Source organism: Gossypium hirsutum, chromosome A10, assembly GCF_007990345.1.
Source record: "Gossypium hirsutum isolate 1008001.06 chromosome A10, Gossypium_hirsutum_v2.1, whole genome shotgun sequence".
NCBI lineage: Eukaryota > Viridiplantae > Streptophyta > Magnoliopsida > Malvales > Malvaceae > Gossypium > Gossypium hirsutum.
In genome coordinates this window covers 42,376,096-42,395,921 of record NC_053433.1, presented here as the reverse complement: position 1 = coordinate 42,395,921, position 19,826 = coordinate 42,376,096, and positions in this window count along the sequence as shown.

Genomic DNA, 19,826 nt, shown 5'->3' with positions numbered 1-19,826 from the left:
TGATAAGTTGAAATTTTCAACTATGTTGGATATGTGGAAATTTATGCAAAATCAACAACAAGCTTATTGGAAATATGCAAAAATTAGAGATAACTCCATAAGGAATGTTTTTAAAAATTTCTCTAATAATCTGTCTACTTTTATTCCTGAGTTTTCAACTCATATCTTTGAGTCATGGATGCAAGATTCAAGACAAGAGGAGTTCGTGAATTCAAGAAAGAATGAGAAGGCGAAGGACAAACAAATTAATAAAAGGGGAATTTCTTTTCTTAGTATTTCTTTTAAGACATTTTTATATTTACTTTGGTAGTATTTTTCTTTCACACAATAAAATTGAATAAATTGCAACGTATGAATAAATTAAGTCGATGCCTTTCCATTATTTTTGTTCTCCATTAAAGAGTAAATTGGTGTGGTAATGTGAATGTACATGTCTAGGATTAGATTTGTCAAGGAAAGATTTAGTACTTAAGTAGTCTTCATAACTCACCTCTCCTTCCTGGGATCCTACCTAGTGTACAGTTCACATTCATTACCTTATTATTTTGCAATGAGAACATTGCTTCTTTTAAAGGGGGTAGAGCCATCTTGCATGATTTTTTTTAAAAAAAATTTCATTGCTCACACATAAGTATGTTGAAATACTTAGCGAAATTTTTTCTTAATAAGCAAGATCGAATGGCAGTATAATTTCTAATTCTATTCAAGTTTTTTTTGAAACTATGTTAGCTTAATCATGATATGATTGTATTTTCTAAGTATTATGTTGTTTTAGCCATGAAAATTTACGTTTCCTTAGAATTAGGCATGCATGAAGTTTTAAGTTTTTAGAATTGTCTTAGTAACTTTCTTAAGGTGAAATCCTAGGAGGCATAGGAATCTAAAAATGATAAAGACACACTTTGTTTGGATCGTTTGAGCCCTTCAAGGCTACCATATATAAAATTAACCTTGGAAACCTTGTTTTTGAGTTGTATGGCCTACTTTATTTGATTCACCTACATCGTAAGACATCTTGCCTTCTTTTCATAAATTTTACCTTATCTTTGCACCAATTTTAACTTTACTTGCTTTGGTGAAAACAAATCTTGAGGGAGAAGTCAGAAGAAGGTATCTACTAAAAAATAAGTATGATCAAATACTGAAAAGTATCATTGAACATGAGTTCAAAATTTAGTTTGAGGTTGTTAATCCAATGAGCAAGGTAGATTGTGTACAAAAGATCCAAGGCAAGTTTATGGTTATTTAGCCTAAAAATCACTTCTCTTTATCCTTACTTTTAGCTTAGCTCCGTTACAACCCTAAGAAAGACCAATTGATTTTGGTAATTATGTCAACTACATTAGTGGAGAGAAATTACTGAGTTCAACATATGAAGAACATTATTAAACCTTAGGATTTCCTTGCTTAATTAAATAAGGAAGAATAATTGAATGGTAGGATTTGCATATGGCTTGGAAAAGCATACAAATTATGATTATTGTTGACATCTTATTTTACTTTGTCACACCTCATATTTTATTTATTTTATTGCTTTAGTTTATGGCATAAGGAATTAAATGTCTTAGTGGTTAAGTGTGTGATTTGTTTCCAAAAGGTCCAATGTTTAAGCCCCCCACACTCCCATTTTTTTTAAAAACAATTTTTTGACAAATTCAAGTGGTCAACCCCATTGTGTTGTCCACATCACTATCCTTGTGGGCAAGGATTCCTTTCCTTTTCTTTCTAGTCAACTCACCTTACTTCCCCATTTTCACTCCCATGATCCACTTTTGGTGCATTTTTCTCTCGTATTTCTTTTTTCCCTCCCTTACCATACTTTGGTCGGACATGCACCTAGACACACTTTTATTCATATTTTTTTTCTCATCTTTTCTCTCCTCGTCTCCCTTTAGCCGCCCCTACTCATTGCTCTTCCTTTTTCTTCTATTTCCATCACCCATTCTTCTTATTTCTCCTCCATTCCACCACCTCTAAAGGCCACCAAACCACCATCTCACTGCCGCCGCCACTACCGTTGTTGTCCACCATAACTAAATTCTCCAATTCTTGTTCTTTCCTCTTTCGCTTCTCATAACCTATTTCTCTATTCCCTAAGTTCTGATATTTTGTTCATAAGAAAGTATTATTTCACATCCTATTTCTAATTCTTTTTTATATATTATGTTATTTTCTGTCTAGTGGTGAATCCTCCTCTCTAATCAACTCTCCATGGGAAGTTGTTGATCCCTTTTTTCCTTCGATATTATGTAAGCATGGATGATCCTCTGTTTACAATATTCTTTCGTAAATTTTTATATATATTCAGTTAGGACAATACAAACCATTTGGCTTATTGGATTTTATGAAGTGTTTTTTGAAATCCCGAATCTGTACCCCCACTTTTGGAAAAGTGTGATTCGACGAATGATTACGTAACTATTTCACCAAATCATAAATTGAGGATTTTTTTAGTCAAATAACATGTTCTAATACGGTACAAATTGTTTATATGTAAAGATACCAGATTTGATCTCTTCATTTAGAAGTTGGTAACCGAGTCGTTGTCATCGGATTTGTGAAATCAGGTGTGGGGATTTACTCTGATAAAATATATGATATTATTTTAATTCAAGATGAAATATATATATGCAAGTAAAAAATAACTATTAAAATAAATCTCTAAAAAGAAGAAATTGCAAATACATTAAGTATTCATATGGATTGATAAAATCCTATAAAAAAGTGGATTCCAAGTAAGTAATTTGAAAACTTCAGATCTGTGATATGTTGTATGTGATTATCTGACTTTTCTGTTATACATGATGTATGTTTTCCTGATGATAACTCTTGAACAGAGTTATATTTCATGCCTTTAGACCTAACTAACTGCTTGTACTTAGGTACATTTAGTTGCATTTTAGGACATTTTAGTTAGCATTTTTAATATTGCATTAGGACTTGGACTATGTTGGAATTAGGTGTTTTAAATCGCTTGTGGTGGAGTTTTTTGTGTGTTGGTGTCGTAGGAACAAGTTTTAGAATGACAAAATAAAGGAGTGAAGTTTTGTCAAGGAAAAAGTGCAGACAATTTACCAACACGGATGCTGTGGAAATGCCAGGAAGACCAAGTCAACATTTTCACGCAATAGTCTCAGTTCAAATTCAAACTTATTGTAACACCCATAACTCTTATACGTTGTTGGAATAGGGTTACGAAGCATTATCAGGGTTTACAGAGTAACTTCATGCAATTCATGTCATTTACTATTTATATCCAAAACTAATCATATTGTCCCTAGATTGGACCCTCGAGGTCCAATTTAAACATTAGAATTAGGTCGGGACTAAATCGGGATATCAGATAATTTTTCACAAAATTTAATTTTTTTCTTTAATACAGAGGTCACATGTACATGTGAGTAGGTCGTGTGGCTTACACGACCAAGTAACATGCCCATGTCTCAGGCTGCATGGGCATTCGATGTGAGGCACACAATCGTGTCCTTAACCATGTAACTCTCTGACTTGTGCCACATGGCCTGCCACACACCCGTGTGCTGGGCCGTGTGGTCAATTTAATTTTCACAAATTAGGTGCACGTTTCACACGGCAAAAACACACGCCCGTGTTCTCGCCCGTGTAGCATACACCTCTGAGACACACGCCCATGTCTCTACCCGTGTGCCCAATTCTGAGCATTCTGTTTCTCAATTTTAAGATGTAGGGGACACATGGCCAAATCACATGCCTATGTGTCAGACCGTGTCTCACAAACGGTCAAGACACATGCTCGTGTGTCTATGCAATAGCCCAAAATTGTGTCTAGTTGGAACAGAGGTTTCGGGAGCACAAAATTCGAGATAGAAATAATTATTTTATGATTATTTTGAGGTCTATGATATGATTGCATGATTGTGTGAAAATTTCGTGAAGAAATTCTATGCATAAAGTGCTCAATTTGAAGTTAGGGACTAAATTGAATAAGTTGCAAAACTTGCAATCTAGAAGTTTCTAGTATGAATTGCTTTGAAATATTAATTAGGAGGTCTTAAATAGAAATTTGACAAATTTCTAATTTATGGACAAAAATTTGACATGGATGGAATTTTTGAAAGTTTGTAAGGAAGGGCATTTTGGTCATTCGGTAATTAAAAGAAATAAAAAGGGAAAATAAAGCCAAAATTGACTCATGTTTTTCATAGAGGCCGAAATTAGTATGGGGGAAGCCATGGCTAGGGTTTTCAAGCTTTCCAAGCTCAATAGTAAGTCCGTTCTAACCCCGTTTTTCAAGTTCTTTACGTTTTTGGAATCCCAGTAATTTGATTAAGCTTGTTCTAGCAATAATTTAAGCTAGGGTTCATATTTGGAAAAATACCCATAGATTAAATGTGTTTATTTTGCTGTTATATGATAGAATATGAGGTTTTGAATTATGTTAGACAACTTGTGCTACTCGGTTTTGAGTGAAAACGAGTAAAAGGGCTTAATCGGTAAAAATACCTAATAGTCATAAGTATATGTTAGAGTGAGAATTTGATGTTTCCATAAAAGGGAAAAGTGATCAGCATGTCATAAAACATAAGAATAAGGGATTAATTTTAATTCCCGAGCCTAGGGGCAAAAGCGTAAATATGCAAAAGTTTAGGGGCAAAATTGTAATTTTTCAAAAGTTTGAGTTAAGGACTGTTTTGAATATTACATTAATTAAATAAGTAAAATATGATGTTTTAGATCCTGAAAAATGAGATTTGAACCTAGAATGAGAGAAAAATCGAAAATTAGGAAAGTTGGTAAAATGGTCGTTTTAGTATCGAGGTAAGTTCATATGGATAATAAGCATTAATTTATGCATGTTTCAATGTAAAATTGATATATTTACTATGATTGACGAGGTGTTGAAAGTATGTAAGTTGGTGTGATAATAATACAGCAATAATGCTGTAATTTATATTTGAAAGTTAAATTTAGTGAATTAATTGAATTATGTTAAATTAAATGTTTATGGTGCCCAATTTATGAATTGATTTAAAAATATGTCTATGGTACATGAAATGCATTGAATTATCATACATAAATGTCATTTCTATGATTATGGATATTATGGGAAATTGTAAGTTCATATGATTTTTAATAAGGCAATGTGTAATTTAAAGTTATTGCATTGATATTAAATGAGATGTAAGTTTTTATGTAAATAATACATCAATTTTACTTGTATTATGATATTTGATAATAATATTGGAAATATGTTTGTGGATAATTACTTGATTGGTGAAATTATTGGAAAAGAGAGAGAAATCCCGGTTGAACCTTCAGAAAGATTAGATGATACAAATAGTATGTAGCTAGGTCACATGTATGGTGCTGGGTGCACATCATGTGTAGAAGAGAGCTACAAGACATTATGACGTAGCTAGGTCACATGGGTGATACTATGTGTACACCATGTAGACAAGAGAGCTACGGGATATATGTAGCTAGGTCGCATGCGTGGTTCCAGGTGAAGGACACCATGTAGACAAGAGAGCTACGAGATAAGCTGGCTAGGTCACAAAGGTGGTACTAAGTGTTCACCATGTGTACAAGAGAGCCGAACTATATGATGGGTGGAGATATGTGCTGAAACCACCAAGTATCGAGGATTGATCCGAAGTGTTCATCGGGAGACTCTCTATGTATTGCTTTGTGAGTTCTGTGATGAATAAGTTCAGGAACTTGGTTATGTGAATGATGTGTTCATTAAGTGACCAGGATGTGGTAAGGTTATAAACAAGTAAGTTATACATGAGGATGATTTTATGGTGACCTTGTGATCATGGGCCTATACTTGTGATGTATGAAATGTGGTGAAAATGATTTGTGATATGTATGTTAAAATGAGGTTAATACAAAGAAAGTGTGAAAGAGTGAATTAGCAATAAAATTGTTTTGGACAGTAGCAGTGATGTGATTTTAAAAAATCACCAAAAATAGTAGAAATTGAATCAAAGACTGAATGAGATATTAAGTTAAATCTTAATGAGTCTATTTTCATATAAAAGAAACAGATCAAGAAAAGGAGTTCTATATTTTGAGATATTTATGTTTTTGTGATACTGGTTCAGAATGATTATGTGATCCCCTATTCTGACTTTGGAAAATCACAAAAAAATTAGATAAAAATAATTAGAGGCTTAAACTTATATTTTTAAAATCCCTAATGAGTTTATTTTCAAGATAAATCAACAAGAACATTATCTGAGTTCTGTACTGTGAGATAATTAATTTTTAGTGAAGAGAGGTTAGAACTGTCAGAAAGTGAAAAAGGGGAAATTTTAATGAATAAACTGTACGAATTGGCTAAACCAAAAATTATGAAAATTTTATGGTGAAAATATATGTGAGTCTAGTTTTAGGGGCAATTTACAGATCTTAATTTTGAGCTCTGTAGCTCAAACTATAGATAAGTAAGTGACTATGACTTATGTGGACAGTTTGATGTGAGCATTTATTAGTAAATTGTGAAATCCTACTTACAAGAATGCTATATACATTAAGGATGTGGAATGGAGAGGAGGAGGAGGAGGAAAATAAATATATGTGGAATACATGGAAACTATGGTATATGAAATATTGATATAATGAAATAAATGATATGTGTTTATAAGAAAACAGAAAGAGAATGATATGTATCATGACATGTATATATATATATATATATGACTAGTCTCAATGTAATGCTTGTTGGGTATGGAGTTGAATTGAAATGTTTCAGGCAAACATGTTATTCTGCTCATCTAAATTGTGGTATTTTATAAAGATATGATCTAGCTTTAAATATGAATGCTTCATGATTAAGCTGAAGATATTTGGTAAGATGATAATCTTGGTATAAATGTATAAGTGTGTAAGAGATTAAGGTTGATCAAAGCTTGGAAAATAGCCTAGGTATATTCCACACAAGCAGAGACATGACCATGTGTCTCAGCCGTGTATGGAACATGACTTTGGGACACGGGCGTGTGGAGTCTTAAAGCATGAAATTTCCAAGATTTTCGTAAGTTCTCGGTTTAGTCCCGAACCCTTTCTAAAGTATGTTTTGGGCTCCGTAGACTCAAATAAGGGACTATGTGTAAGTGAATGAACGTTTTGAAATATGAATGAAATTTTATGGCCCGTGTTTTAGTTTAATGTTTGTATGTTTGTTCGGTAATGCCTCGTACCTTACCCCAGCCTCAGGTACGAGGAAGGGGTGTTACAGTCTACCTGTGTGGACAAAATAAGGCCATTTCTTAGCTTTATTTCTCACCCAAAATTAGCTTTTAACCTACAATAACATATGTATACATTTTCCAACCAATTCAAGTCATATAAATCAAGCAAACATAATTAATATGTATGATATAGTATCACATATTCATATGGTCAAACTTACCTTCTTGTAATGATTTATATTTTACTCTAATTCAATTTGACCAAACCACATACATATAAGCTGAACATGATATATAACCTTATAATAACATACCAAAACAATCTATTTTTAGCCATTCCAATGGCTAAGTTACAAACAACTATTTACATGCCAACATAGGCCAAGTTAACCTATACATGCCATTATATCAAAATAAGATTACTTTTTCTACCCAAAACAAGCTGGAAGAAAATAGTGTGATGATCCTTCTACCGTTCTCCAACCTTAACAAGCTTCTGAACACTATAAAACAAAGAAAAAAAACCTAGTAAGAATTTATTTTTTAGTCAGTTCATATACCGGAAAGTAAACTTACCAATCATATTCATTTAAATAAGCATAACAATAACATGCTTTCCAAAAAATTAGCAAATTTTCCTAATAACATACATTCAAATAAGCAAGTTAGTCACATAATTCACATGTACATTAAGTAAGCATAGATGAGCTCATCATGCTATAAACTTTCAAGTATTTCAGAAGCATTCGAGATATAGTTCTCTTATTCTCACAATTTCTCATGTCAGGAATTTATTCCTTGAATTATTGAAATATCGATGGATATTCAGGTAGTACACTTAAGGTGTACAAAGTTGTAAACCGTCAACTCATAATCAGGGGTACCCATTAGGGCACTTAATCAGAGAGCACACTCTTGAGCCACATATCAGGATGCTCAGATGAGCCATGTAACAGGACACTTATCCCGGCTAAACAGGAAACTCATAAGAGTATTAATCAAGGAGCTCACAGAGCATAACAGGTAACTCCAGAGAGTAATATTAGGGAGCACCTGATAAGGTAACAAAGAGTTCAAGCAAGCCATGTCAGGAAGCCCATAAGAGCTTATATCAGGACGCTCACGTAGAGCTATGTTTATGTCCGCATTATAGCTGGATCACAACAGATCTAATCATCTAACAGGACGCTTACACAGAGCTGCGATAGTGCGCAACACATGCATGATCACTACCTATTAGGATGCTCACAAGAACTATTTATCAGGATGCTCGAGAGGGCTTTAATAGGATTTCTTGTCCGAGCTATATTCTATCTGCAACATATGTAGGATCACATGTAATATGGGAAATCACATATATATAAATCAAATTTCATTATTCAAATGGAAATTAATATTTTCTGGATATGTTTGAACATATGTTTATTTCATTTATTTTTAACATTTATATAATTCATACAATCACATACCACATTCAATTCAACCATATAAATAAACACAATTCGGTTACACGAACTTACCTCGACACATGTTTGTGTATAACAATCTACTAATCGAAACTTTTTCTCTTCCTCGATCTAGTTTTGAATTTGAGTTTTCCGAATCTATATAAATAAATTTAATCATCAAGTTATCACATTTCATATTTAATTGGATTCAATTTACACTCTTGGCAAAGATTACTATTTTGCCCCTAAACTTTTTATAAATTCTAATTTCGTCCCTAAGCTCGAAAAATGAAATTCATGCAATTTAATCCTTATTCCAAGCCTACACATGTCTTAATAACAACATGTAACACCCCAAACCCGGCCTAGGCGTTATGGCCGAATCTAGCGATGTCACATTGTAGTGTTCTTCAAAAAACATACTTTCGTGGAAAAACCCGTTCTATATTTTCAACCTCTTTATGTGTTTCTGAGTCATGTCAATCATTTCAAAACTTGTGTCACTATCGAAAAAGTATTTACATTAACATCGATATTTATTTCCAAAAATATCATTTAATAGCGGAAGCTTTTTAAAACAGTTGCGTACTTGCGTTTACGTTGTAACAACATTGTTTCTTTTGAAAACTCGAGTTTTCCTATCTCTAGCAGTTATAAACCAAAGCAAATAAAACCCCAAATTAAAAGTTAAAAATTGAAAGAGGCCTTATTACATAAACAAATACCCAAATTAAATTACTGATAAAAAGAAATAAACTATGATAGTGAATGCGGTTGTGTGGCCGCCCTTTAGTCCCTCGCAGCATCGATCCGTCTAAGCCTGGGGATTACCTGTACAGATAAATAGATGGGTGAGTTTATGAAAACTCACCATATAAGCAAACAGTCAGAAAACAAGCACAGTCTGGACCTAAGCCCCTTTTTTTTTGAAATATTGACAATATCAGTTTGGGCTTTTGTAACACCCCGTACCCAAGACCGTTTCCGAAGTCGGACACGAGGGGTTAACAGACTTAATTCCCTTATTTTTACAGTCCATTTTAAAAATTTCCAGACTAGCTGGCTAACTGCGTCACTGTCACCTTAAAAATCATATCTTGAGTTCCAAAACTCTAAAATCAGTTTCATAAATTTTCCCTGAAACTAGACTCATATATACATCCAAAAATTTTTTTCTAGAATTTTTGGTCAAGCCAATTAGTACAGTTTATTCGTTAAAGTCTCCCCTGTTTCAGGGTTCGACTACTCCGACCTTCATGCCTTACAACCTAGATATCTCCTTGTGCAGGGCTTCAATACTTATGCCGTTTGTTTCTAATGAAACTAGACTCAAAAGGGAATCTACACATATATGTCATGACTTCTAATTATCCCTGGTTAATTTATAGTGAATTTCCAAAGTCAGATAAGGGGATCCAGAAATCGCTCTGGCCCTGTTCCACGAAAACTTAAATATCTCTTAAAATACGACTCATATGATCATTTCGTTTCTTCCATATGAAAGTATATTCATCAAGGTTCGATTAAATAATTTATTAACTATTTAATTCCATTCCTACTATTTTTAGTGATTTTTCAAATCCACACCACTGCTGCTGTCAGCATCTGTTTTAAGGTAAACTTTACCTATTTCATGGTTTTCCATGAAACAACTAGAATTTGTCATACAAAGCACCAAAATGATCATGATTAACCATTCCAATGGCTAATCGTTACCAAAAATTTCCATACCTCTCAATGAACAACATACAAAACGATTATAATGCTATGCTCAAAGTATATATAAGCCATTTTCGCATGGCTATCCAAATTTATACAAAACCAAAGGGTACATGACCAACAACAAAGAGGGTAGTCCTATATATGCCATTTTCAGAGTTCAACCAAAAGTGTACCAAAAGGGCTTTGATAGTGTGGACGACTTCGACTTCGACAATCCCGAGCTCGATAGCTGACGAGCCAAAATCTATAAAACAGAGAATCAAAGAAACGGAGTAAGCATTTAATGCTTAGTAAGTTTTGAGCAATGAAATCATGCACAACTGAAGTATAGCATTCATACGACTAAACGAATAATTTCATATACACATATTCTCACAATCATACCTACTTCACATTTCCAACCCTTATATTCATACATAAGGAATCAACCTGACTAAAAGCCGGAAGCTTGTTAATCGATTGAGTAAATACTATTTAGAAGGAATCAATTATCTCAATGCACATACGAAACATACCTCATCGTTGGGATTTTACGAGCGTATTAATTGAAATTATTACAGCAAGATCGCTCATTCCCAAACCCAAGTATCTTCGGGATTTAGCCGGATATAACCACTCCCACAAGGCCTTCGGGTCTTAGCCCGATATGGTCTCTAGCATAAATGCCTTCGGGTCTTAGCCCGGATATAGCAACTCGCACAAATGCCTTCGGGACTTAGCCCGGAATTAGTAACTCGCACCAATGCCTTCGGGACTTAGCCCAGAATTAGTAACTCTCACAAATGCCTTCGGGACTCAGCCCGGAATTAGTAACTCGCACAAATGCCTTCGGGACTCAGCCCGGAATTAATCACTAGCACAAATGTCTTTGGGACTTAACCCCGTTAGTATCCGAATATTCATGCACATATCAGTAAATCATGACACATCTTTATTTCGTTTTCATAACTAGGATTCAAACACAAATCAATTATTAAGCATTCCCATTTTCGGCTCAATAGCCACATACTAACAGCATGATTCGGTTTGCTTCATGACATGATTTCTATGCACATACGGCTACCCATCATACGTATAGACTAATTAACTCATATATAATTCAAGTAGAATCATTATATCACCGTATATTGTTATGATTATACGTCATGACTTAATCAAATCGTAAACTAAGTTTCATTACTCGAAAACTTACTTCGGATGTTGTCGAACGATTTCGGCGGCTATTCGATCACTTTTTCCTTTCCCTTGTCCAACTTTGGTCCTCTAAGCTCTTGAGCTAATTCAAGAAAATTTAACTTATTAAAGTCTCATTATGCTAGCTTATGGCCGAATATGACAAGGAGTTGATAGGTCATATGGCCACCTTTAGCTCAAATACAAAGTGGTCATACGCATTTTTAATCACATTGAGCATTTTAATACAATTAATCTAACATTTCCTCATGTGCACCTTCATGACCGAATACACACATCATTAACCTAATATCAATTTACTAAGCACTTTAACAAATTCTCCTTAAGCCGATTATCTAAGTCAAGATAAAAGCATCAATATGCTTGCCCCTAACCGAATACATGCAACACCAATCTATCTCATGTGGCCGAATATGCATGTCTATGTTAAGGCCAATTATATGCTTAATACTTCCTACAAATATGGTTACTTGTATTAACTACATACCATTTTGTTTCAAGTTCAAAACTCGGCTAATACACATATATACACTACTAATCAAATACTAATATTTGAACTTCACCTTACTACCATTTCTTATGCAAATAACATGAACAACAACCATATTTCCTACTATGGCCGAATGCATCAAGACACCATACGCTTTCAATTTTGGTCATGGGTTAAATAAAAAACCTAATGTCTAACTCAAAAAAAATGCTAAAAAAGAAAATCCAAGAGGCATCAATCCACCATCACATGTATCATTACAAAGCTTCACATTTAGCATGCAAATGACATCAACACAAATCCACCTTAGCCGAAACTTAACTCATCTTCATGCATCATCACCACAACATCAACACCAACCAAGAAGACAACACCCATGGCCGAATATCATCTCCATCACATAGCAAAGATTCAAACCATGGGCTAGGTAGAACTCAAGCTAACAACTAAAACATGCATGCATCTCATGGAACATCATCAAACATACCTTAGCCTAGTGAACCACCATAGCCGATTTTCTCCAAGCTCTTTTCCCTCTCTTTCTTTCCTCTATTCGGCCAAGTTCACAACATGAGAACCTTTTTTTCTTTTCTTTTTTTCTTCATCATTTTCCTTTTCATTATTTTATTACCATGCTCCTTATTTTATCATTTCTAACATAAACCATTAACACAACATGTTTATGACATGTTTTACCCATCACACTTTGTCCACCCTTATTGTCATGGCCGGCCACTACTAATTAAATGGGGGAAATTGACATGCAAGTCCACCCCTTTGATTACATGCACTAATAGGCCACTTACATTTGCCTAGCACATTTCTAAATTTTCTCACATAAGTCCTATTAACTAAATTCACATGCAATTAATTAAATCGAAGCTTAAAACTTTCACACATTCATATTCACATATTTTAGACAATAATTATCACATTCAAATAATTTGGTGACTCGGTTTAGCGGTCCCAAAACTGCTTTCCGACTAGGGTCATTTTAGGGCTGTCACAGCTTTAGCCCATCTCAATACAAAAATAGTCATGTGTTCAAGCCTTGGCCCATCGCAGTAACAATAGACAGTGCAGTAATAGTATACAAGTCTTACCCATCCAGCCTCTACACTCCATCTCCGTCCAACCTTACACTCTATGTGGGGATATAATCAACCCACCCATCCCTACACTCCAGAATTAGCACTGATTGTGGCACTAAACAGTAATATGCAACTAGGCTGCCAGTAATTTAGGCTCGAAGCCTTTCAGTACACTTCCTCTGATCAGTATAAACCCATCCCCATGCAATGCATCATACAGTCATATCATGTCATATCATAGAATCATACATGTATCCATTACAGTTTAAATAACATGCTAAAATACGGTCATACATGTACATATATATATACATCACATAGGGGTAAACAGTCATCTTACCATATAAGGGCAAAACAGTTATTTTACCACATAAGGGCAAAACAGTCATTTTACCACATAAGGGAAAGACAGTCATTTTGATCAATCAGGGGGTCTAGGTAAACTTACCGACCCAACAGTAGGTCCACAGTCGTCTCGAGGGACCCATACAACCTTAACAATCAATAGTGGAAATGGGCCCAAGGCCCAAAATACTGGCCCATGTGGGCCTACACGCCCGTGTGGCCCAAATAGCCTAGAAATGTCTGTGGCCATGTGAACTATACAACCTGGCCTAATATTCTCCACACGTCTGCGTGGTTTACCTATTTGGGGCCCACACGGCCCATTCTGGCCCAACACGGCCCAAAATGGCCTAAGCCCATAAAATCGCTCATGGTGGCCTCTACGATCAAACGCCCATGTTTATGCATTCAAATTACCACACGAGCGAGCGCACGCCCGTGTAGTGTCGATGGTCACTTATTTCGGCTTTTGCCGATTTACGATTAGAGGCAGTGTGTTACACACCTGATTGCTTAAGTGCGCAACTAGCCTACGAGTACTCCAATCTATATCAAACAGAAGCTTCGGTTAATTGTCTAACGATCAAGTTGAAGTGAACCCTAACCAAAACATTTATTCAAAAGATTACCTATCACTCTCCTTAATCAATCAACTGAAACTTGCACAAGAGATTGGTTGCAACCCCTAAGGATTACCTGAATTCAACAGAGACTTGTTATCTAACACCAAACCCGCAAATAATTGAATCAAGTATAACCACTTACCGAAAATGTAGAACTAGAAATGAGAGACAGAAGAATTTGGCCAACACCCAAAAGAACACCCTTAAACTGAGGCACGAGATGGAACAATCGCACCCTCTAGAAAAAAAGGTAGAAAAGAGGGTTGTTGAATAAAATGCTATTACGGTATAAGGAGAGAAAAGATGAGAACTGAGCACTTGAACCTGATATGGAGTATTCGGTTCTAGCAATGGAGAAGGGGAATTGAAGAAAGCCGAAAGAGTAAAGAGAAGAGAAGACAAGGTGTTCGGCCAAGGAGAAACAACCAATTGAGGAGGGGAGAAAGGTATTCGGTCAAGGAACAAAACTGAGGGAGAGAGCAAAAGGCAAGGAGAATTGGCCAAAGACCAGGGCTAACAACCAAAGGAGTTAGAGAAAGAGGAAAAGAATATTCTGCAAAAGTATGAAGAGGTGAAGAGAGAAAAAGAATTGGTTAGATAAGGGTTTGTAGGGGAATGCAAAATCAATAAACGAATTGAACCTGAATGGTGCTTGAAACCAGCCAAAAATGAAAAGATACTGTAAGACTTACTAGAACAATTCAGTCTCTAAAGAACAATTCCCATTCGGCACCAACTCCTCTCCCATCACAAATCCGTACGATTTTTTCCTATAATCTCTCTTAAAATCCCTCAACTGATCACACCTCCCCTCAACTACTCAATTTGAATTCCCCTCAACCACTTCAGTGTTTCAGTCAACCCACAACACTCCCACGGTACAGCAGCAAAATAAAACACCCACTACGCCCACCGGGATTCGAACCTCAAACCTCAGGCACAGACCACACGCCACCTATCCCCTAGTCCAGTAGGCCCATTCTGTCATGTTTTACCCATTTTTATTTAAAAGCCTACTACCTAAAGACAATGTTCATTTCTTTAAAAACAAAACTTTTGTGCAAGCCAAGGCTTGAACCCAAGACTTCTCAGACACTTCCCAAGACACTTAACCACTGAAGCAGACATGTGTTTGTGCCACCTTCTTGCACAATTAAACATTTATGTGTAGCCTCCTAACTGTTCCCATGCTCAAGACCTAATACTTCCAGGCCCAAAATTCGGGGCGTTACACAACATATGAATTTCTTAAAAATCAGAAATTTTCCATGGTTTTTACAATTTTTCAATTTAGTCCCTAAATCACAATTTCATGAAAATTCTCTTTGTAAAAGTTGTTTATCTATCAACAACTTTTCATTTTCTACTATAAATTTCAAAATTTTAGCATATTCATCCATGGAAAATTTTCTATACTTTGATATCTTTTCAAATTAATCCCTAAATAGCTAGATTAGACTATCCTGATCTCAAAAATATAAAAATTACTAAAAACGGAAGAAGAAAACATACCTAATTAAGCTTGATTAGCTTCCTTTCTCTCTCCTAGTGTTTCCATGCAAATTTTAGGGATGAAGATGACATAAAATGATAATATTTATATTTAATTATTTATCATCCATTAATTTTTCCATTTTCTAATTTAGTCCTTTCCTTTTTCTAATTTTTTATGGATGATTCATCAAAAATATCTACTAACTTTTCATTAATGGTCTAATTACCATTTAAGGACCTCTTATTTTCAATTCCATTGCTATTTGATCCTTCTATTTACTAGAATTCAACTTTTGCATTCTATGCAATTTGTCCTTCTATAATTAAGCACATAATCGATAAAATTTTCTTATCAAAATTTTCATATAACATTCTTATCATAATACAGACCATGCAATAATATTTAAATAAATTTTCTTTTTGACTCAGATTTGTGGTTTCGAAACCACTGTTCCGATTTCACTGAAAACAGGCTATTTCAACTCTCCCCCTTAAGAATTTTCGTCCTCGAAAATCTTACCAGTAAAGAGATTTGGATATTGCTTTCTCAAGGTATCCTCTGGTTTCTAGGTAGCTTCTTCAATACCATGTCTGTAACACCCCTCACCCGTATTCAATGCCGGAATAGGGTTACGGAGCATTACCAAATTTACAACACAATTAGACATACTTTTCTCATACATTCAATCATTTCTTACAATCATCATTCAATCTCAATCAATTTCTCCCTTATACGAGCCTACAAGGCCTTAAACATACTTTGGAAGTGGTTCGGGACTAAACCGATAACTTAGGAAATTTTTCAACACTTAGAAAATTTTTGCATAAAACAGAGGACAAACGCCTGTGTGGCCAGCCCATGTGTCTTACATGTCCAACAGACACGCCCGTGTCTTAGGTTGTGTGAACATTCGAAATGGGAGCACATGGCAGTGTCCCAGCCCATGTTCGACCCGTGTAACTCTCTGACTTGGGTCACATAGCCAACAAACACGCCTGTGTGGCTAGCCTGTGTGCCCTAAAAATTGCCACACACGCCTGTCTGCCCTAAAAATGGCCACACAAGCAGGTGTGCCAGGCCGTGTGCTAGGCCATGCCAAACCTATAGGGTATACTGACTTATGCCACAGGGCCAAGTCATACGCCCGTGTGTGAGGCTGTGTGGAGCATACTGACTTGTTTTCAAAATCAGTACCAAGGGACACATGGCCGTGTAACATGACCGTGTGCCACACACGACTGAGACACAAGCCCGTGTCTCTGCCGGTGTGGACAAAAATAAGCCATTTACCGAGCCATTTTGCCACCCACTTTGCACATACCTATACAAGCTCAATTGGTACCATTTTAAGACACAAATATGCAACCAAAAATCATCAACCAATACATAATCATACTATATCCATTTCAACCATTTCAATACTCGATTCAATGTCATTTACCTATTCAAATACCTATCAACTCAACTTATTTTACTAGACATAATTCACATATATAATTCATATGGTTAAACCATTCCAAACATACATTAACAATTCAACTTCTTTCACTCAATATAGGAAAATTACCTAACTCAAAACAAATCCATTTACAAAACTTATTACAGTAACAATTTCATTATCACAAGCCAAAACAAATGGCCTATATATACATGTTCATCAAATATACCTAACATGACTCAAGCCTATACATGTCATATACCATATATACAAAATTTCAAAAGTACCAAAATAGATGTTCGATAGTGCGATGAAGTCTTTGAGAATTCTCAAATCTGAGCTAGCTTCGAAGGACTATAAAACATAGAAAAATAAACAAAGTAAGCTATAAAGCTATAAAGCTTAGTAAGCTTGTATGAAATATACTCAACAAATCATAATACACAAATCATCAATTTGAACTATATAATATATAATTCATGAAAACAACAAACCTTCTGTATGCTTAATCATATGCTTGTATGCAAATCCATAACTTCTTCTACTTGAATCTCATACTTTACATATACATACTTGTACAATTTTGTAACAACCTCATCCCTTTTCGGTACACTGTCGAATACTCAATATCTCGCACACTAAGTGCCAATACATAGCCAAAGCTATTAAAATTTCACACACTAAGTGCCTTACATAGCCGAAGCTATCTTGATCTCACACACTAAGTGTCATATATAGCCGAAGCTATTCCGAATCGCACACTAGGTGCCATATATAGTCGAAGCTATCTTGAATCGCACACTAAGTGCCATATATATATCCGAATCATCGTCAAACATGACTATAAGTTCATAAACACAATTTATGCAATATCAAAACAATTAAAGCATAATAGTAACAATGTTTATCACATACGGACTTACCTCGGATATTAAAAAGAAGAATCTAGTCGATTAGTTAATAACTTTCGTTTTTCTCCGATCTTGATACGAATTTCATTTTTCTTGATATCAATATATTTAAATTAACTCATTCAATCAACTATTTATTCAAATCAATCCAAAATATACATTAGGGCTATTTTACACATTTGCCCCTAAACTTTTATATTTTTACAATTTAGTCCTTATCACATAAAATTGCAAATTCATGCAATTGAGTACAAAACCATGCTTAGCCAAATTTCATACATGTTACTAGCAGCCCATATTTTCAATTTATTCACACTTTTAACCACCACATTTCACATTTTCTCAATTTAATCCCTTTTTGACATTTTTGTCAAAAATCAATTTATAAAAACTATTAATCTAACATTAAACCTTCCAAATCTATCATAAATCATCAAATTACTCAAGCATTCAACAATGGCAACATGAAAAATCTTTAAATATTTTGAAATTTAAGGTACTAGCTAGCTAAAATACGAAGCAACGATCTTGAAAACATAGAAATCATTAAAAATGGAGTCAAAAATCACTTACATGCTCAAAGTACCATGGCCGAACCTTCAAAACACAAAAATGGTGTCTTTTTCTTCTTTAAAATCGGCTAGATGAAGATGGAAGCCTTAAAATTATGTTTTTGTTTTATTATTATACTTAAATAACCAAATTACAATATTAACCTTTACTATAAACCATTAAAATTCATTTATGCATGTCCATCTTTGTCCACTCATAATTAAAATGGTCTAATTACCATTTAAGGATCTTAACTTTACGGTTCTATAGCTATTAGACACTTTTAGCTATTAGAACTCAAGCTTTATGCTTTACGCGATTTAGTCCTTTTTCTCAAATTAACCAATTAAACGATAGAATATTAACGAAATTTTTGCACCTACATAATATCATACTATAAACATTAAAATAATAATAAAATAATAATTTTGACTTTGAATTTGTGGTCCCAAAACCACTATCCTGATTTGACCAAATGCTATCTTTGCCGGAGAACTTTAGCTATTAGGGTTCCTTTAGCTATTACGGTTGTTACAATGTCATTGCCGGAGAACTTCTGCCAATGCTATCTTTTTATTTCTTAAGTTTTTTGTTTCACATGCCAAGATTTTGATCAGTTCCTTATTACAAGTCATATCAGGCTGAATCTCTACTTTTGTCGGAGAAATAACATGTGAAGGATCCGACCGATACCGTCGCAACATAGGCACATGAAAAACATTATGAATTCGATCAAGTTTTAGTGGTAATGCTAATCGATATGCAACAGGTCCAATTCTTTCATTAATCTCATATGGCACAATGAATCGTGGATTCAATTTTCCTTTACGGCTAAACCAGAGAACTTTCTTCCAAGTGATACTTTCAAAAATTCCTTATACCGACCTAAAATTCTATCTCTTTTCGTTTAAGATTAGCATAAGACTTTTGACGATCTGAGGCTGCTTTTAAAGTATCTCGAATCACCTTTACCTTTTCTTTCGCCTCATGGACTAAGTCAATGTAACACCCCAAACCCGGCCCAGACGTTATGGTTGGATCTGACATGCCATATCAAAGCGTTCCAAAAACATTTCAGGTCATTGTTCTAGAAAAACTTGTTTAGTGTTTTTAAAAGATAATTTCAATGCAAGTTAAAGTGAATGGAAGCTGCGCACCAGGTAGGAAACCGAAAAAGAGGAGGTGAGTCCCTCGGACTGCTTAAGTTCCAAGCTCCCTTTGGATCCAATCCTAGACATGCACACCGCCATTACCACACCTTAACGTCGTGTGTATTTCTAGGGAACCATTTTGATTAAGTCCTTTTTAGGAAAAGTGATTAATTTTGGAAAAATATTCTCAT